The sequence below is a fragment of the Nicotiana tomentosiformis genome, chromosome 4 (genome assembly GCF_000390325.3).
Source record: "Nicotiana tomentosiformis chromosome 4, ASM39032v3, whole genome shotgun sequence".
NCBI lineage: Eukaryota > Viridiplantae > Streptophyta > Magnoliopsida > Solanales > Solanaceae > Nicotiana > Nicotiana tomentosiformis.
The window spans coordinates 65,496,875-65,519,172 of NC_090815.1; positions in this window are offsets into that span (position 1 = coordinate 65,496,875).

The following is a 22,298-nucleotide window of genomic DNA, read 5'->3' on the forward strand; positions in this document are numbered from 1 at the left end:
TTGGTGCGCGCTTGGTCTTTGGTTCTCCAGCTTGTGTTGGATTTAAATTTAATAAGGTAGAACTAACGCACAATAGTCCGTTCTTTTTTAAAGTCTTGCTTTTTCTTTTTTCTTTTTCTGAGAGTCTTTTTTCGTTCTAATGGGATGTCATTGAGCGTTAGTGTCTGGTTTATGAACTTCCTGCTATATGGGTTCAATTTGAATAGGAATAGATTACCTTATGGTCCGAGGCAGATCCAAAATTTGAAGGTTGCGGGTGCCACTATTTTACACATATAATATACCAACTATTAACTACAAAGACCGAATAGGAAGGATTGGTCGATTCGGTTAGTGTTTGGTTAATTCGAATTAGGTCTTTCACTCACAAAGCAAATTCAAATATATTATAAAAAAAATTACAAATAAAATTTTATGAAAGAGCGCCTCTGACTAAAACATTTACTTAAAGAGTAGCTTAATTACTACATATTCTTAGTTTGACTAAATTAATTTACCTTTATTATTCTTGGGTTAATATTTTCATATTAATTGTCATGTTATAAGACAATTATTTTCAAAGCAAAACCTTTAACGGTTAATCTATGATAATAAACTCAAAACAACTATTGATCAAGCCAGTTTATTTTTTTTAAAATCTAATAAAGGATATTGTTCAAATTATACTCCAATATATAAATTAATTTTGTGTAATTAAGAAGAGAGATTATATGCTAAGTAAAATCAATCTAAATTGAAACTAAGGTATGATGATAGAAATAGAGGGCTGTATAAAGAAATTTAAAAAATGAAGAAGACATATTAGCAAATAAAAAGGAAGAAAGGGAGGACAAGAAAGTGAAGGGAAAAAAGGAAGAAGAGGTGGGTCCTAGAACTAAATAAACTAAGAATAAAGAAATCTTAATAAGTAGAATAAAAGGTAAAAACAAAGAAAAGGCTATAGTAGGATTCAAACTCGCATCCGTGAGGCCACTAAAGCCTTTAGAGTGGGCACTGAACCAGTGGCACCCGAAACTACTTAGTGATTTTCGGTTGTCACTCTAACAATATAATCGTTTTCTCACAGCTATCTTACACACATAGTAAAACTTTCACGGAAGCGAGCGGGTGGCATGGCACCCCTACTTCATAAGGTAGATCCGCCCCTGCTTATGGTTTTATATTAAAGGCGAGAAAATGGAAAGCAGATCCATAACTTATAAAGGTAGATTTCTTTTTAAGTAATATATAGAGTGAGGCAGATTTTCATGACAATGATCAAATTAGGATAATACAGAGCGAGTGCAACCGCACCTAAAGTACTCTGAACGTGGTTTAAGTATGGTATGACAAGTATTTTATACTCTCTCATTTTTCAAGCCTCTTTCATCACCTGTAATTTCTTTTCTCTGTTATATGATACAATTAATATTTCTTTCGTTGTTATACTCACCTTTTCTATCTCTGCCCTTTTGGAATTCATGTTTGCCTTTTCTGGCTCAATTTTATGTTAGATTTTAAAACATTATACCATCATAATAGCGTCATTGGAGACAATATATTATATTCTTCCTTTCTTCTCTGCACTCTATATAGGAGATCAAGTTCAACACTTTGTAAAAATAAAATATTAGGCAATTTCATTCAATTTTTTTTTATTTGTGTAACTACGCTCGCTCCAAGTGGCATTCAATTTTTTTTATTTCTTTTTCTTAGGTGATACAATCCCACATGAATAAGAATACTTCAATATCGAGAACTTTGAGAGTTTGGGGGTATTTATCATAGAAATTGGTGGACTTTTATTATTTATCGTGGAGAAGAAAGTAATGCACTTCATGGCTTTTGGTAGAGCAACATATTGAAAGATGGACGGAGGTATTTGAAGGAAACACCCTCTACAACTTATAAAATTTGTCTGTTTATTATATTTAATTTTTTTCTATTTCCTATGTTTTGGCGTGCAACCTGGATATGTGCGAGTCTGCTGCTTGCACTGCATACAGCCTCAGGATCACAACTTTGCAACATGTCGTGTCCCCAAGCACCTTAGGGAAGTTACTGTAATAGAGTGTGTACATTGTGGATGTCAAGGTTGTCCAAGTGGGGATTAATTATTTTTCGGTAACTATACATTATTATGTCTGATTTTTCTATCTTGAAATACTATTGCTTTGTCATATTTCTGAATTTTCAAGCCATTAAAAACCTTTGTTTGTGGTACTCTAGCTGGTATTAGGGGTGGTAATTTGAGCCCAAACTCATTCAACCGGCCCAACCCGTCCATAGACTAATGGGTTGGGTTACAAACATTTTAGCTCACGGGTCTACTTAGGCTGAGCCCAAGTTAATCCATTATTTTTTATAGCCCATTTTGACCCATGAAGTAGCCCAAATACAACCCATAAAGCTCACCCAAAATAAAGGGATCTCAACCCAACTTATCTAGAAATTTACTTAGTTGCCCCATTATTAGTTTTTGTATCTAAGTTTAAAAAGGAGAATCAAGGTATTTAAGTTGCCCCATTTTATTTTTTTCATTTTTCTGCACCATCCTCCCCCCCCCCCCCCGCAATTTTATTTTTTTACTTTTTTTTTATATTTTTAATTTTCTGTTTTCTGCACCATCCACCCCCGCATTTTTTTTTGTATTTTTAATTTTTTATTTTTTTATTTTTCTGCACCACCCACCCATGCTAATTCTCCCCCTCCCCCCCCCCCCCCACGCGCAGATATTTTTAAATACTAATTTGTTATATTTAAGAAATTATATTTTGATTCTCAAAATACCAATAGTATTTATTTACCTTTTATACATAGGTATATAAAAGGTAAAAAACTTTGTTTATGCAAGATGAGCATGGTTCTAAAACATTGGTCAAGTTGGACGGGTTGGGTTATGGCTCATTGTTTAGCCCATCTTGACCCAGCCCATCTTAGCCCAAGTACACTTTGGGCTGGGTTGGGCAATGACCCATTTATTGACCTAACCCATATTGGCCCGCCCAAATTCAACCAAACCCTCCCATTTGCTACCCCTAGCTGGTATACATGACTTGCTTTGAGGCTATAAAGAACATTGTTGGACTTTAGCAAATAACTATATGTTTCTTTATTGTATTTTCTTTTTGACTTCATTATACGAATATCCATTATATTTACATATTCCAAAAATTAATAGCATTTCCATACTCCTTTGTATCTATCGTCTTTCTCAGAATATATTTTTTTATGAAAAATTATTTTTCACGTAACGCGCGGGTACAAATACAAGTTAATAAATAAAAGAATTTCTATGACCCAAAATTCCGCCAAAGGGGTTGTGATGACGCCTAGTATCTAAGATTAGTTAAGCCTATCGCATACGATTTCAATCGAAATATAACAACTTAAGAATTTAACAAAATACTGCGAAATATGATAATACTGCCAATATGAGTACAATAAACAACTTCTCAAAATCCGGTAATATTGAGTCATAAGCTCTACATGGAATACATAACCGTCTCGAGGAATACAATACTATCTGGAATACATAAACAGTAGAGAACAAGATATAGAAGGTGACTCCGAGGCCTGCGAACAGAACAATAGGGATACGTTTAAGTCTCCAACCAACTCTAGCACACCACCTAACGATCAACTCGATTCGAAGTACCCGTATTTGCACAAAGAATGTGCAGAAGCATAGTATGAGTATACCATAGTTGGTACCTAGTTAGTATCAAGACTAACCTGTGGAGTAGTGACGAGGTTCAAGTCATGACACTCATTAGTCAATAACCTGTGCAAAATATCAAAAGAAATCTGACAATGAAATGCATAACAAAATAAATATCAACAACCTCGAAGATCATGTAATAACAACTGAATGTAGAATAATCCGTTTTGCAAAAAAAATATCAATGGGATAGGGCATATGATAACATATCAAATTCAACCAACAACTTATAAAGCACAAGACAGAAACATTTAAGAAACACGTTTGTGATCAAAACATCAACCCTGATTCTAACACATGAACAATAACAAAGTAACACCCTGATATATATATATATATATATATATATATATATATATATATATATATATATATATATATATATATATATATATATATATATCTCATAACATCCCCAAAAAAGCCTCCCTTATATCGCCGCATGCACATGAAATATGGAATGCCTCCCTTATGTCGCCGCATGGACATAAACAAGCCATCCTTATCTCACCGCATGTACGTCATAATGAAATGGCTCTCTTATGTCACAGCATGCGCATCTTACCACCCTTATACTCCACATAACAACAATCAACCCGTATAACAAGCCCTCATGAGACACAATATCACAAAAATAACAATATCCTAAACTCACATCAAGATAAAGCCCACGACTCAACAACAATGTGCACAAGAATATGATAATAACGTGAGAGTGCAGGGAGTATTCAACAATAAAGCATATTTCATAGGGAAAACAATCTCAATTCAAGGCATATTAATAGCCTAAGGTCTAACCGGCACAAACCACGCATACGCCTATCTATACACTCGTCACCTCGTGTACACGTCATTTTACATAATATAAATATGCAAATTAGACCAAATCTTGAGGGATAATTCTCCCACACAAGGTTAGGCAAGATACTTACCTCAATTACGCCAAATCAATACTATAAAAATGCTTTTCCTTTAAAATTCACCTCCGTCCGTTCAAATCTAGAAAAACATGACTCAATAAATCCAAACAATGCAAAAGAAATCAATTTCAATTAATAAAGTTGCAATCTTTACCAATTTCTCAAAAAGTCAACAAAAGTCAATTCGGGTTCATTCAGTCAAAACCCGAGTCGAGGGATAGATCTTGACTACCCATAATCTCACGAGTCCAAATATATGATTAGTTTTCAAAACCGAGTCCAATTCGACTCTCAAATCTCAATTTTTCATTTTTAGAAATGTTTTGTCAAAATCCCCAATTTTCACTCATGAATTCATCAGTTGAATGCTAAATCAAAGATGAAATCAATGAAAAATGATCAAATTTGAGTTAAAAACATTTACAGAATCCAAGTGGGTAAAAAATGCCTCAAACCGAGCTCCCAATCTCAAAATATGAAATAATGAGTCTACGTCCTGCAATTTCACTTATTAACCTAGCTGCAGATGTTGCATTTGTGATCAGAGGTTTTCAAATACGACCTCTACAAATGCGACCTCCACAAATGCAACCAACACTTCACAAATGTGAAGTCAGCCTCCATCGCAAAAGCGATCAAGTAACCGCAAATGCGGTCTTCCCTGATCAGGTCCCCATTCGTAATTGTGAGGCCGTCTTTGCAAATGCGAAGCCTGCCACTCCCAGCCCACCTTCTCAATTGCGACATGTCCATCGCAAATGCGAACTGGTGCTCGCATTTGCAAGACTTGTAGCACTAGCCAAAACTTAAAAAATCTAAAACAAGTTCAAAACAATCTGAAACGCGTCTGAAACTCACTCGAGCCCCCGGGGCTCCACACCAAATGTCCACAAAATAGCATCGGGAACCATGAATCAAACACCAAAACATCTTGAGATCAAAATGAAACTCAAGAACTTTGAAAATCACAACCAAGCGTCTAATTCTTATCCAACCAATTCGGAATGACACCAAACTTTGCACACAAGTTCTAAATGACAGAACGAACCTATTCCAAGCCTTGAAATCAATATCCGAACCCGACAGGCACAAAGTTAACCCATGGTTAAACTTAGAAAAATTCTAAACCTTCAAATTGCCAACTTTAGGCAAAAAGAGCCAATTCTCGTTAGGAACCTCCAAATTGAATTTCAGACATACGCCTAAGTCTAAAATCACCATAAAAACCTAATGGGATCATCAAAATACCGTCTCGGGGTCATTTTCACAAAAGTTAAACTTAGTCAATATTTCCAATTTAAACTTCCAAACTAGGAACTAAGTGTTCCAAATCAATCCAAAACCTCCCCGAAACCCAACTAACCATCCTCACAAATCACATAACCACAAATACACATACTGGAAGCTTCAAAAGGGGAAAGGGAACTCAAATACGCGAAACGATCTACTGGGTTATTATAAGAATTGTTACAAAAAATTAAAATAAAGGAGTTATGTATAGTCCAAGCTATGCAGTATGCACCAACTTTACCTATTGAAGGTTCTTGCAATTGTTAGCACATTTTAGTCATTAATATTATCGTTAAGGGGCATTCTTTATATCATTCAAAAGTGAAAGCTGTATTATTCTCCTAAAACTTAATATTAATTGACATTTAGTGATTTTACATACCAAAGCCGCCAGAAAGTAATCACAAAATAGAAATTTCTAATGACTTGCCTATCGTTTCGAAGTAATCAGAAAAGTGAACGTCAGAAAATAACTTTCAACTGCAGTAGTCAAAAACTATCGACTGAAGTAATAAAATAATTTCAATAGTGGTCGAATAGTTTTGTAACGACCTGACCGATTGTTTTGAGTATTTTATCCCCGTTCCCCTATTTATTATCTCCTCTATGTTATATTGTAGTTATGTGACTTGCCGGGGTAGTTGGTTTGGTTTCGGGTGAGTTTCAGAGTGAAATGGGATACTTAGTCCCAAAGTTGGAAGTTTAAGTTGAAAGAGTTGACTGAAGTTTGATTTTTGTATAGACGACTCCAGAATGGAGTTTTGACGGCTCCGATAGCTTCTTATAGTAATTTTGGACTTAGGAGCATGCTCGGATATTGATTTGGAGGTCCGTAGGTCGTTTCAGCTTGAATTGACGAAAGTTAGAAAGTTGAAGGTTTTGAAGATTGTCAAGTTTGACCGAGAGTTAACTTTATTGATATCGGAGTTGGATTCTAATTCCGAAAGTTGGAATAGATACGTTGTGTCATTTATGACTTGTGTGCAAAATTAGAGGTCAATCGTAGTTGGTTTAGTATGAATTAGCTTTAGTTTTGGAAATTGGATGTTCATGGTTTCAATAGGTTTGAATTGGGTTGCGATTTGTAGAATCGATGTCGTCTGATGTGATTTTAGGCCTCGAGTAGGTTCGATATGTATTTTAGAACTTGATGGTATTTTCGGACGGGGTCCCGGGGCCCCCGGGTGTGAATCGGATTGAAATCAGGATCATTTTTGGACTTAGTTGATTGCTGAAGGCCGCTGATGTTCTGGTGTCATCGCACCGGTGGTGGGCATGGCCGTAGGTGCGTACATGCAGGTGCGGTTGGCTTATCGCAGAAGCGGATTTGAGTTAGGCTGGGGAGGACCGCATGTGCAGTCAAGCTTCCGCAGAAGCGGGCTCGTAGAAGCGAGCGATTGCCCGCAGAAGCGGATTGTGACCGCAGAAGCAAAAAGTTCTGGCTTAATGAGAAGTCGCAACTGCGATGGATTTTCCATAAGTGCGGAGCCGAAGAAGCGGCTCTTGGTCCGCAGATGCAGAATCACTAGGCTAAAAAGGAGTAGATCGAGGGTTTGTTCCCATTCTTCATCTTTTGAGTTAGAGACCTCGATTTTGGGCAATTTTGAGAGAGATTTTAAAAGAGTTTATCGGGGTAAGTGATTTTAATTCGTATTTGACTATTATACATAAATCCATCATTATTTTTACCATTTAATTAGTGATTCTAATTGGAAAAAATGGGGAAATTTGTGAAAACTTCATAAGCTATATTTTGAGGATTTGAAGGTTGATTTGAGGTCGGAATTGAATAATTTTAGTATGGCTGGACTCGTTACTGAATGGGTGTTCGAATTTTGTAAGTTTGGTCGGGTTCCAAGACGTGAGCCTGTGGTTGACTTTTTGAGTTGACTTTTTGATTTTCTTTAAAAATTATAACTTTATTATCCGAAATAGTTTCCTATGGTTTGTATTTATGGTATAAAGTTATTTTGGCTAGATTCGAACCGTTTGGAGTCGGATATTCGTGGAAAAGGCTTATTAGTGGATTGAGTTAGTGTGTTTGAGGTAAGTATCTTGCCTAACTTTGTGTGAGGGAATTACGCCTTAGGATTGGAGTTGTTTTGTGTCATTTGTGGTATGTAAAAGCCGTGTACGCAAGGTGACGAGTGGGTACACTGGCTATATGTGGTAATTGACAGGTTTAAGCTATGTAGATTCTTTTCATGCCTTTAATCGAATTGTCATAACATGTTATATCCATCATCGTTAATCTATCCTTACATTCTTTATTTGACATTGTTAATACTTGTCCCATCTCTTACTTGTTATTCGACCTTACATGCTTAATTGAAGTTACTGTTTCCTTATTGCCTTGTTAATTATTTAACTGTTGAGTTACCTTACTTGAAGTTTTTATATCTTGGAATATCTTATTGTTAAGTTTTGGTGTTGAAGTTGTAAAAGCCGTGATCACATTAAGGCAAATTTATAAATTATTGAAATATCATTATTGTTGAGCTATTTACTTTCAGTTGCTTTTGTTGAGACTCTTGTACACCTGTGATTGAGCCATGAGCTATTTGTTGTGGAAATATTTATATTGTTGATTCTTTTGGCAAGTTGTATGTAACGATCCGACCAGTCATTTTGAGCTTTAAGATTCTGTTCAGTTGTTCGAGGTCTTGAGTGGCTTCATATTGTGTATTATGACTTGCGTGCATACTCGAATTTTGATTTTCGGATGATTCAGAATGAATTCGGATGAGTGTTTTTCACTTTAGAAGCTTAAGTTGAAAATGTTGACCGAGGTTTGGCTTTTGTGGAAACGACCCCAAAATGGTATTTTTATGACTCCGATAGGTTCGTATCGTGATTTTGGACTTGGGCGTATGCCCCGAATCAAATTCGTAGGTCCGTAGGTTGATTTGTGTTATTTTACCGAAAGTTGGCAATTTTAAGGCTTTGAAGTTTTACAAGTTTGACCGTAGGTTAACTTCATAGCTATCTTGGATTTCTATTTCGAGACTTGGAATAAGTCCATTTTGTAAATTGGAACTTGTACGCAAAGGTTGGCGTCATTCCGAGTTGATTTGATAGGAATCAGACGCGCGATTGTGTTTTTAGAAGTTCTTGAGTTTCATGTTGAATTCATGTGTTTTGAGGTCTGATTCATGGTTTCGGGTGTTATCTTGATGATTTGATTGCGCGAGCGAGTACGTGTTATATTTTTAGACTTTTGTTGATGTTTAGTTTGGAGCCTCGAGGGCCCAAGTGAGTTTCAGACGCGCTGCGGAGTGTTTGATAGAGTTTGAGTTTTGTTGCTGTGATCTGATGCCTAAGTTCTCGCATTTGTGAGTTTTGGATCGCAATTGCAATTTTAGCTGTAACCTGTTAGGTTTGCATTTGCGAACAAAGGGTTTGCAATTGCGATGGGGGGGGGGGGATGGGTAAGCTTGATTCGCATTTGTGATCATCCTGATCGCTTTTGCGAAGTGTCTTAGGTTCGCAATTGCGAACATAATGTCGCATTTATGACTATAGCAAGGGTGTGAGGGACTTCGCTTTTGCGATTATTTCTTTACATTTGCGGGGTTCGCATTTGCGAACCCCAGGTTGCAATCCTGCGATTGTACATAAGAGATTGGGGACGGGATTTTGGTTTCATTTTCATATTTTGGAACCCTAGACTCGGTAGGAGGCAAATTTGAAGAGGGATGTTCACCTACAAACTTTGAGTAAGTGATTCCAATCTATTTTTAATCGTATTTCATCAATATATCTTAGATTTTAACATCAAAATTATGTGAATCAAAGTAAAAATTTATGAAAACTTTGTCAAGTTTTTTAATAAATAAGAATTTGGGTTTTGAGAGTCGATTTGGACTCGGATTTTGAAATTAATCATATATATGAACTCGTGGGGTTATGGGTAGTTGGAATCTACCATTGGACCCGGATTTTGACCGGGCCGGTCCTGGGTTGACTTTTGAATGAATTGTTTAAAGATCATAGCTTTATTCATTGGAATTAATTTCTCTTGCATTATTTGATGTTATTAAGTCGATTTTAAATAGATTTGTGCCGAGCGGAGTTGAATTAAAGGATAAGCTATTTTTGAGATTTGATTGAGGGCTTTTGAGGTAAGTATCTTGCCTAACGTTGTATGAGGGAACTACCCCGTAGGGATTGGTTTGTTTGTACTATTTGAACTATGTGAAAGACAGTACACGAGGTGATGAGTGTGTACACGACTTATATATGGAAATTTGACCGTCCTAGACTCTTAGGTTCTTATGTTCATTAAAATGAAATTGTCTTATCATGTTAAATCCTCCACTGCTAAATTTACCTTACATGTCTTATTTGAAGTTGATTGGTTCATGTTCTACCCTTTTATTGCCATATACCCTTATATGCCTTAATTGATGTTGTTACCTCTTTTATTGCCATGTTATCTCTTATTGTTGAGTTACTCTTATTTGGAATCATTGTTACATGTTATCTCTCTTATCGTTGAGTTGTACCTATTTGGAATCATTGTTACATGTTATCTCTCTTATCGTCGAGTTGTACTTATTTGGAATCATTGTTACATGTTATCCCTTCAATTGTTGAGTTACTCATATTGGATATCGTTGTTTCACATTATCTCTCTCATTGTTGAGTAATTCTTGTTTGAAACCATTATTACTTGTTATGTCTTTCATTGTGAGCTCATTCTTCTGTTTCTTTGTGTTTGTAATTCTTGTGTTGATTTACTTGCTGTACTTTCATGTTTTTGTTGTTGGTATTATTGTACTCAGTGTTGTTGAGCCGAGGACTATGTGTGGTTGTGGCATTGGAATTTGTTTTGAGGAAATGTTGTGGCATATGGGCACATGTGGTGCGAGTTGTTATACTGTGTTGTTATGTTTTTGGCACATATAATGCCGTTGAGAGGATTGTCAGGGTGTTCACATGTGAGTTGTCCATACTATTATTATTATTATTGATATTTGCACATTCGGCGTGACAAGGCGAGCTATATATATATATATATATATATATATATATATATATATATATATATATATATATATATATATATATATATATATATATATATATTGTCGATTTGCGCATGTGGCGAGACAAAGCGAGAATATTATCATGCGCGCACGGCGAGACAAGGCGGGCATTTACTTTATTGTTGCGCACGTGGCGAGACAGGGGGGCTATGCCAGGGATGATTTGTGATGGCCTGGGGACATTGTTATTGATGATATTTGTATAGTGGTGTGCCTACCTTGTGTGAGTTATGCATTTCACATTTCGTTGTGTTGTTTCCCATGTGCCATTCGTTGTCTCTGGTCTTACTTGTTGACTCGAGTTGTGATAGAACACTTGCAAAAGCATACATGTAATTAATCACTCATACTGGTTTAAGAAGATGAATTATGATGTTTAATGATCATTTACATGTATTCTCATTTACTTGCCTTCTGTGTGAGAGTTGTACCATTGGCACGTGAGTTGTCCGTGCAGTCATGAGTTATTATTATTGTTGGCACGTGAGTTATCCATGCAGTTATGAGTTATTGCTATTTTTGGCACCTGAGTTGTCCGTGAGGATATGAGATATTGTCACTCCCTTAACACGTGAGTTGTCCGTGTAAATATGAGGTATTAATGGTATTGACACATGAGTTGTCCGTGCAACACATGAGTTGTCCGTGCGGTTGTGATTGTAATGTGGGCACAAGATGCCAAGTAATTAGGGTTCGTGAGTTGGGACCCGTGATTTGTGATTATGAGATGCGGTACCTCGAGGAAATTCTTAAATAAATCTTGTGTGAAAGCGATTGTTCCTATTGAGTTGTTACTTGTTTTTCCTTACTCTGTTTCACCGGAACTTGACTGTATTCAACTTACTCTACGATGTTATTACCTATTTGTTCCTTGTTGATAATTAATGCTTCTAGTTTTCTATTGCAAGTATTGTTGTCGTTTTACCATGCTTAGCTTTATATTGATATTGTTCCTTGTTAGTTTCACATTTATATTTGTACAAGTTATTATGTCTAGTAGGTATCTTGACTGTTGCTTGTCACTACTCCACCGAGGTTAGTCTTGATACTTACTGGGTACTGGTGTGGTGTACTCATGCTACACTTTATGCACATTTTTATGCAGATCCAGGTACTTCGGCATTTGTTGATCGTTAGATAGCTGATCAGATATTGATGTGGAGACTTCAAGGTATACCTGCCATCGCGTTCGCAGGCCTCAGAGTCACCTTCTGAAGTTATTTTTAATGTTTATTTCTATTCCAGAACAGTTGTACTTAGAAATATTCCGAGTGAACTTAGTAGAGCTTATGACTTATGCTACCGATTTTTGGGATATTGTATTGTACTTGGGATTGTTGGCTTATTATAGAAATTTTTGTTTTATGCCTAATATTTTTTTTGGTTATATTTTGTTATTAATCCGGTAAGTGTTAGGCTTACCTAGTCATAGAGACTAGGTACCAGCACGACATCTTACAGAGGAAAATTGGGGTCCTGACATTGTGGCATTTGGGCACTTGAGGTACGAGTTGTGACATGTTATGATATTGATACGCATGCGGTAGTATAAGGATATGGGTTGATACACATGCGCTGAGATAAGGTGGGCTAAAATGCGGGTAGCTATTTCGGAAAAAATAATTTTCAAAACTAAATGTAAGGCTCCCACGGTGATATAAGGAAAGACTGTAATTGTAATTGGGAAATGAGAATATAAGGTGGTAACTCGGTTGTGATTCTTGTTGTTATCTCTCATTTACCTCATTTGTATTTTGTCCGCATTGTTTCCTTGATGTTCTTATTACGTGATCCTTTCTTGTTGCATTTATTTCTCTATATTCAGTTGTAGTCTATCTTGTTGTATTTCTTTATTACCTCATTTCCCCATGTACATTCTTAGACTGTATTATACTTGTTCAATTTCTTCTTCTTATCCTAGTAGGTGTCTTACCTTGACCTCGTCACTACTCTACCGAGGTTAGGCTTGATACTTACTAGGTACCATTATTGTATAGTCATACTACGCTTCTGCATATCTTTTTGTGCAGATCCAAGTACCTCATACTAGGCTAGGCACCAGCTGTTGACTGCCAATTTTGACCCTTCCTTTTTAAATTAATCTATTTATACTTAATAGTTTACAATAAATGTTTGAAAATATTTTCAATAAATAAATAGCTATTTTATAAAATTAACTAAATATTAATAGCTTTGAAATTAATAATCTAGTATTAACATTATGTAATTACAAATATACTTACTATTTTAAGATTATTAAAATTACTTTAATAAACATCATATAGGCTTTATAATTAATTTAACGGATTATTCCTTAATTTCCAGTTAACTAGATTACTATGCTAATAATTCAAAACTAGTGTTATAATTTAGAAAACAAGGTATTTTACAATAAATTAATTATAATAATTAGTAGTATATTCGATAATTATAATTTCTACTATATTTTATTAAAAATAATTAAGTTTATTTAAATTAATTTCAAAAGGTTAAAAGCCAAAGGGCTATGGTTGCAATTCTTTAATTAAATGACGATTGGCTGTGTTTTAAACCAATTTTGGCCCAATGCACCAACCCAATCCGAAAAAATGACCCAGGTCCAATTCCCTCACTCTCCACCTTGGCAATCCATGCCACTCCTATTGAACCAATTCGGTCATGCCACATCACCCGTCTCCCACCCTCACAAAACAAACACAACAAATCTGGGCCGTCCGTTTCTTAGATCAACGGCCCACGACTTTCAACCTTATTTTCTCTTCTATTTTTTAACATCCAGAGATTTAATCTCGACTGTTGGATCACAAGGATGATCCAACGGCCACAAAATTTTCCCATAAAAACCCTTATCAAATCGTCCTTTCCTCCTTCCTTATCCACAAATCCCACTAACTTTTCCTTTTTGTTCTTTAAATCTGAAACACCAGAACTTGGACCTTAAAATCGAACCACCATTTCGTCTTTGTTCTCAAATCCAACTGGCAGAATCAATCGCCTCGTCCCTAGGCTATGAAGCCTGAGATTTTATTTGCATTTTCATTGATTGGATTTCAAAACACCTAATTCGAAACCCTAGACTAATCGGTGCAAGGTCGAATCCTCAGGGATTCTTTGTTCTCTATCAAAATTGGTGGCATGCATGTCCATTGTACAATATCATCATCATTATTCTAGGTTCAGAGGTCAAGCAGAGAGACCTTTGGACATTGGGCCTTTATCCGGTGGATTCTTGTTCTCAACGGGCATTCCTCATCTCTCAGGTAAAAGCTATCCTTATTCCCACCACTGTTATCTCTGTTTTCACTCGAGTATGCTCACATCATCTACTATCTGTCATCTTCCACTATCCTAGTTTGAATCTGGAACCCTAAGCTATTAAATGACACTATAAATAGAGCTTTGAATGCTCTCACCTAATAGACCTAACAAGAGCCTAAAAATCTAATACGAGATATCAAAAAACCTAAGATTTCCAAGCTTAGGCTCTCTCTGATTAATTTTTGTTCTCCTTTTATTTTCGAGTTCTTTCACGGCCAAAAGCTTGAAGCTTTGACTCCTATTCGGCTAAGTTGAATCCATGTTTGGTCTGCTACACATAAGGAGGTCAGTATACCTCCACTCTCTTTTTTTTAACTATTTTATTCAAAACCATGAATCTACTGTTGTCTTTCTATTGGCTGCTTTCGTTTATAATGTTGTCATTAGTTTATGATTGCATGTTCTAGCTCATAATGATTTGTTACTAATTTATGGTTGACTATTATGCTCTTATGAGTCTTGAACCAATTTGATTGAATTACTACGTGACCTTGATGATTGTTATTCTGAGTCAAATGGCCTATGCCATTAAGCTTTTTAATGTGCCTTGATAGTTTGCTCTACTTGTTCTAAATTCAGATTCCTCTAGTGTTTTGTTGTGATATTCATGCCAACAACACTAATCATGTTTAGTGTAGTCTGTTATCCTATACTTGAAGTTGTTGTTTTTGATGATTTTAACTAAGAGGGATAGGAATGCTCAGGGTTTAATCCTTTACTACTTAGTTGAAGTATGTTAAGTTTAAATGTTTAAGGTATTTTCTTTCTTAACATGAGTGTCTGTTAATCTGAAGCAACTTTTAAATCATTACTGTGGAAGCCTTGTGTTTATATTTAACTATTAATTACATCTGTGGGCCTTATTATATGAAACAGTCCCATTAAGGTAACTAGGTCAACTCTCTGCTGCACATAAGTAGTAGCTATTCTTGTGTGTATTCTCTCATGATTAAGTCATCTCTCCTAAACTAGGCTACAACCATATCTGCTGCAACTGAGTATCAATTATTATGTTAGTAAGTTGAATAGGATTCTATCATGATCAAACATTCATCTTTAATCTGCATATCTAAGTTAAACTTGCTTAGTATGGAGTTTCCTTGTCCTGAACATCATTCATCACTCATAATTGATTCATTTAATCAAATAGAGTACAATTTCATTTTGAATGAAGATCAGATTACTATTATGGTGCTGGTGTATTAGTTATTATCTCTGAGTCCTCTCTCATCTCTTTTATGCATCTCTATGATTCTGTTAGTTGTTTGATTGGGTTAATGACTGATATGTAAGCACATATTGATATTAGTTGGACCTCTCTGAGGTTTTCTTATACTGAGTTTAAGTCATGAAAAATATTGAAGTGCACTCAAGTTGTGATAATACATTTGTCCATTTAAAATACTGAAGCTAAGTTTCTCCTTACACCTGAAGTCTAATCCTAAACACATTTGGCATACCACTCTATATCTGATGATATCTATATCCTTTGGACCTCACATGATGGCCCTGATAGTAACTTTTCCAATACCTAATTTCTTCTTAACCTCTTCTGTGTATGCTAGTAACCCTATGTCATCCAATGTCTCTGTTTGATTAACCACATATGTGCCTACCTTGTTTTGAAAAACTCCACTGCATTCTCTTAAGTATACATGTCTTAGCTCTAAAGAATTCCTATCATTACTTCTTGGACATGACTGTTTGCTTTACTTTAATAGGACTGATTTGAAATTAAGACTTTCACAAGAGATAGATAGGTCATTTATTGATCTAAAATCTTCTTAAACACTTTTAAGAGTTCTGATTAGATTTGTGATCTGGTTGATATCCTTAGAGGTTCTAATTATAATGATTTCCAATTGGTCATCTTGCAAATCCTAGTTGTGATGTGAATCTTTGTAGGAGTTCAGATTGTGATTGCTATCCTTAACTTCTGCCAATACTCATTGTTACACCCTATATTTTCGTACGTAAAAATGCGTCGTAAGCAAACTAATGTAGGACAAAAAAATGAGATAATATTTAAAAGTATATAAAGTAAGTTAATCATGTTACCTCTGAGGTTACAAATATTGAAGATCATGAACAACAAGTACAAAGAGGGTTGGACAGTTCAGAAGCTAAAGCAATTAAATAAAACAATGTTTCATCGAAAGTCGACAAGTTGGGAATGTTATAACATGTACCTTTGGGGTGAGACTAGGGTGATTAACATGATAAAGAGATTATGTTATGATTTATATTAGTCGTATTACATCCGTGTGTTATGTTTTTAAGTCAAGCGAGTTGTGGAACAAAAGTCGATGAAAGTCATCACAAGTTACATTCATAAGTTTTACTGAAACTTTGGGTCAAATGTAACTGCAATTTTCTCCCAATATACTTAGAGTTATGGTGTGTTCCACACATCAAATTAAAGATCTATGAGTCTATTTTCCAACGCATTAAACCATTTGTCAATACGATATCGGAGTAGAGAGATATGTACATTTTTGCGATACTGCGCAAGCTGCTAGGTGACAAGTAGGTGTGTCACCTACTTGCTTAAATGAAAGCCCAAAAATGGGCCATTTCGGGTCGTCCAAAGAGGCCTTTTAAGGGCCTATTTTCTTCATATATTAGACTTAAAATAGAGCATAATAACCAGACATAAGCTCTGCAAAGAATCCTCCCAAAAATTTCCCACAAACCCTAATTGATTTTCTCTCCCTTTCAAGTTCCAATTGGAGGTAAAACTTAGAGTTTGAAGAACCAAGATAGGAGCTGAGTTATCCAACAAATAAGGTGAGTTTACTGCTCTCTTTCATCCATTTTTTTCTGCTTTAAATTCATGGTAAGTCGTTCTATACTTGTAAGAACTCACGGGACGGTGATCGGAAGCCGTGAGTTCGAGTTATTCACTTGTAGCGGACTGTTTTGTGGACTGTTTTGTGTTGCTGTTGGGCTGCGTGTTTTATTACTATTTTGTGGAGTTTTGGAGGAGGAAGGGGGTTTATAAACACCATATAAATGTAGGGTGGTTGGCTGGTCGTTCGTCATAACATTTTCGGGTCGTTTGACACTACTACGGTGGTCGTTTTGTGTACGAAGAGATTGGGGTGTGTTGGGCTGTTTTGTAGTATTTGATGGTGTATATAGGGCTGGAAAATGATGTATATATGTTGTTATTGTTCTGTCCTTGTATTGTTGGTGTTATCTTGAAGTTGGAGGAAGGGCATATTATAGGGGAGATGCTGCCCGTTTTAATACAAAATAGGTTTGTCGTTCGTTGTGCGATAGTTGTACCTTTCGTAACTTAACGATAGTATTATTATCATTCTTGTAGATTAAGGTGCGAAGAGGTGAGTTCAACTTGGTGATTGAAAAGATTGTGATAAGGTATGTTAAGGCTAAGCCTTCCTTCATTTTGGCATGATCTCGTAGCTACATGTGTTAGTAATGAGACAAAAAGAGAAGTTCATATTCATGAATTTATTCACACTATTCTAGTCTCATAAGTTACAATATTATTCCTTATCGAGACTCTATATTCAATTTTAGTATTGTCTTCTTTCAGTCAAGAGAGCAGCAAGCCTATATATACAGTATTACAGTATTTTCATTACCATCGAGCTATAATCGATGGGCAGGCCCCTATTGGGCAACCTCTGATCAGATGGAAAGTTATATACCGAGCCTACTGTGGCCGAGCGCCTATGAGCGAGCCCAGCATGGTCGAGATACATAGCCTAGTATGGCCGAGCGCCTATAAGCGAGCCTACTATGGCAGAGCAGTTATATATACCGAGCCTTATAAGGCCGTACAATTATTTTACTTACTATATTGAAGGAGTTGAGTCAGTATCAGCAGGTAAGTATATCTCCAGATCATCTTTGACTCCCAGTTAATTTCAGTTATCATATTATCAGTTCAGTTTCAGATTTCAGTTATTTTATTGCCTTACATACTCGGTACATTATTTCGTACTGACGTCCCTTTTTTGGGGCGCTGCATTTCATGCGTGCAGGTTCAGACAGACAGACGGGTAGACCTCCTCAGTAGGTGTTTTCCGAGTTCTGCCTGATCGGTAAGCTCCACGTCTTTCGGAGTTGCCAGGACTAGAGTTTTGTGTACATCTTATGTATATCTGTATATATGTTATGGGTAGGTCGGGGCCCTATTCCGATCACAGTACATCTATCAGTAGAGGCTTGTAGGCATATCCTGTTGGTTAGTGCAGTATGTTGGGTTTGTATAAATTGGTGGTTTGTCAGCTGTAGTAGCTATGACGGCCTTGTCGGCCTAGCTTTATATTGATATTTAGTTAGTGCTAGTTTCCATTCAGTTTTATATTTTGCTTCGCAAATTGTCTTGCAAGGTGGCCCCATGGCCAAAGTATGACATTATGTGTTCAGAGTCCCTTAGTCGCAATTTGGTACGCCAGGTTAGGTGAGGCACGGGGTGCTTGTCTCGCTCCTAGGTTCGGGGCGTGACAAACTTGGTATCAGAGCAGTTTTGTCCTAGGGAGTCTACAAGCCGTGTCTAGTAGGGTCTTGTTTATAGATGTGTTGTGCACCACATTATATAAGCAAGGAACTACAGGGCATTTAGGAGTTGGTTACACTTCTTTGAAATCTAAATCGTGCTATAGAACTGAGTTATAGGAAATTTGAATTAAACTTATGTGTTGGTGTTTGCATGCACAGATGACGGTGACTAGGAAGACTACGGCTAGCCAGAGGAGAGATACAGTAGTAGGTGAGGGGACCAACAGGGTACCCCCAGTAGATGGGGCCCAGTCTGAGGCTCAAGGGGAGACCCCTACTCAGCCATTACTGGCTCCTCCACCAACTACGGAGATTCCTAGGGAAACCGCACATCCATTTCCCCCTCCACTTCCATCAGATCAGGACTTAAGGAGTGCGGTGCATTTGTTGATACAGTTGGTAGCTACCCAGCAACATGCTAGGGCATCAGCTAGTGCAGGAACTTCTGAGGGGTCTGGGAGTTCAAGGGTCCGAGAGTTTATTGCTTTGAGTCCCCCAGAGTTCACGGGGACAGATCAGAGGGAGGACCCGCAGGATTTCATAGATCAGCTTCACAGGATCTTTCGTGTTATGCATGCCACGGAGAAAGAGGCAGTTGAGCTAGCAGCTTTTCGACTCCGAGATATAGCCATCCTTTGGTATGAGGGATGGGAGAGGTCCAGGGGACGTGATACACCTCCAACTATTTGGGAGAATTTTTCAGATGCTTTCCTTGACCAGTACTTACCGCGGGAGATCCGACAGGCTCGAGTCGATCAGTTTCTAGCCCTCAAGCAGGGTAATATGAGTGTTCGAGAGTATAGTCTCCGTTTTGACTCATTGGCCAGATATGCACCATCCATAGTTTCTACTATGCGGGACAGGATTCACAGGTTTATAGCAGGGTTAGCCCCAGAGTTAACCGAGGCATGTGCCACCGCTGCATTGCAGGATAGTATGGATATCTCCCGGATTCAGGCATTCGCCCAGAATATAGAAAGGGGTAGGCGTCGGCAGCAGGGTACAGAGAGGGCTGAGCAAGGGCAACGTAAGAGGATGAGATTTCCCAGGTCTCAGGAGCAATCTCAGGGTAGTTATAGGACCCAGTACTTCGGACGGCCACCTAGGCCTCCGCCACCTCAGTTACAGGGTTACGGGTATGACCGCTATACTCAGTCAGGACCAGGTGAGAGCTCACGGGCGTCGGGTTTGCAGCGACAACGAGGTTCTGCGCAGACATGGTCATTTCCTCCGCGGTGTGACATCTGTGGTAGAGGACACTTGGGTCAATGCCGAGCAGGTTCTGATGCTTGTTATACATGTGGGCGTCCGGGGCATATGATGCGAGATTGCCCAAATAGAGATTCTGGGGGAATGGCACAACCAGCGAGTTCAGCAACAGGATCGTCTATGTCCGTGCATCCTTCAAGGCGTGAGTCTCAGTCTTCGGCTGGTAGAGGTCGAGGCAGAGGTAGAGGTTCCAGTTCAAGTGGTAATCAGAACCGTATCTATGCTTTAGCGGGTCGACAGGACCAGGAGTCTTCACCAGACGTTGTGACAGGTATATTAACCATTTTCTCTCACGATGCTTATGCTTTGATAGACCCAGGATCTACTTTATCGTATATTACCCCATTTGTCGCGAGGAAGTTTGGTATAGTGCCTGAAATACTAAGTGATCCTTTTGCGGTATCTACACCGGTCGGAGAATCGATTATTGCTAGACGGGTTTACCGAGGTTGTACGGTGACAATTTGTAGTCGTCAGACCTCAGCTGACCTAGTTGAGCTAGAGATGATGGACTTTGATGCTATCATGGGCATGGACTGGTTGGCAGCTTGCTATGCCACAGTTGATTGCCGAGCAAAGGTAGCCAAATTTCATTTTCCGGGTGAGCCAGTCCTTGAATGGGTAGGTAATACACCAACACCCAGAGGTAGGTTTATTTCCTATCTGAAGGCAAGGAAAATGATCGCAAAAGGGTGCATTTATCATATTGTGCGAGTTAGAGATGCAGATGCTGAGATACCTACACTTCAGTCTATTCCCATAGTCAAAGAGTATGCAGATGTGTTTCCAGATGAGCTTCCAGGTATTCCTCCAGAGCGAGAGATTGATTTTAGCATCGATTTGCTTCCAGGAACTCAACCAATATCCGTCCCTCCGTATAGAATGGCACCTGCCGAATTGAAGGAGTTGAAGGAGCAGTTAAAAGATTTGCTGGAGAAAGGTTACATTAGGCCCAGTACCTCACCTTGGGGTGCACCGGTACTATTTGTGCGGAAGAAAGACGGCTCGCTGAGGATGTGTATCGATTATAGGCAGTTGAACAAGGTAACTATTAAGAATAAGTATCCACTTCCAAGGATCGATGACTTGTTTGATCAGTTGCAGGGAGCTAGATGCTTTTCCAAGATTGATTTGAGGTCGGGGTACCACCAGGTCAGAGTTCGGGAAAAAGATATTCCGAAGACAGCCTTCAGGACCCGATATGGCCACTTCGAGTTCCTTGTCATGTCCTTCGGGTTGACTAATGCACCCGCTGTATTTATGGACTTGATGAATAGCCTATTCCGGCCATTTTTAGATCTGTTCGTGATAGTATTTATTGATGATATTCTGGTTTATTCCCGTTCAGAGGATGAGCATGCGGACCACCTGCGAGCGGTACTCCAAACCCTCCGTGATCGTAAGTTGTATGCTAAGTTTTCTAAATGTGAGTTCTGGTTGAAGTCTGTAGCATTCTTGGGGCATATTGTATCAGATGAAGGGATAAAGGTGGACACTCAGAAGATTGAGGCCGTGAAATCTTGGCCTAGACCTACCACTCCGACAGAGGTTCGTAGCTTTCTAGGCTTAGCAGGATACTATCGGAGGTTCGTAGAGGGTTTTTCTTCCCTTTCGGCACCATTGACGAAGTTGACACAGAAAGAAACTAAGTTTCAATGGACAGAGGCTTGTGAGCGGAGTTTCCAAGAGCTTAAGAACAAGTTGACCTCAGCTCCAGTTCTAACACTTCCAGAGGGTCTAGAGGGTTATGCCGTGTATTGTGATGCATCAGGTGTCGGGTTAGGATGTGTCCTGATGCAACATGGGAAGGTAATTGCATATGCTTCAAGGCAGTTGAGGAAGCACGAGAGGAATTATCCGACCCACGACCTCGAGTTAGCTGCGGTTGTCCATGCACTTAAGATATGGCGGCATTATTTATATGGTGTTCATGTTGATATATTTACTGATCATAAAAGCCTACAATATATTTTCAAGCAGAAAGAGTTGAATTTGCGACAGAGGCGATGGCTTGAGTTATTGAAAGATTACGATGTTAACATTCTCTACCATCCAGGGAAAGCTAATGTTGTAGCAGATGCCTTAAGTCGCCGATCTATGGGTAGCTTAGCACATGTAGAGCCCGAGAAAAGACAATTAGCTAGAGATATTCATCAATTGGCTTCGTTGGGGGTTCGGTTAGTAGATTCTGAGGATGGTGGAGTTGTAATCCAAAACACTGCA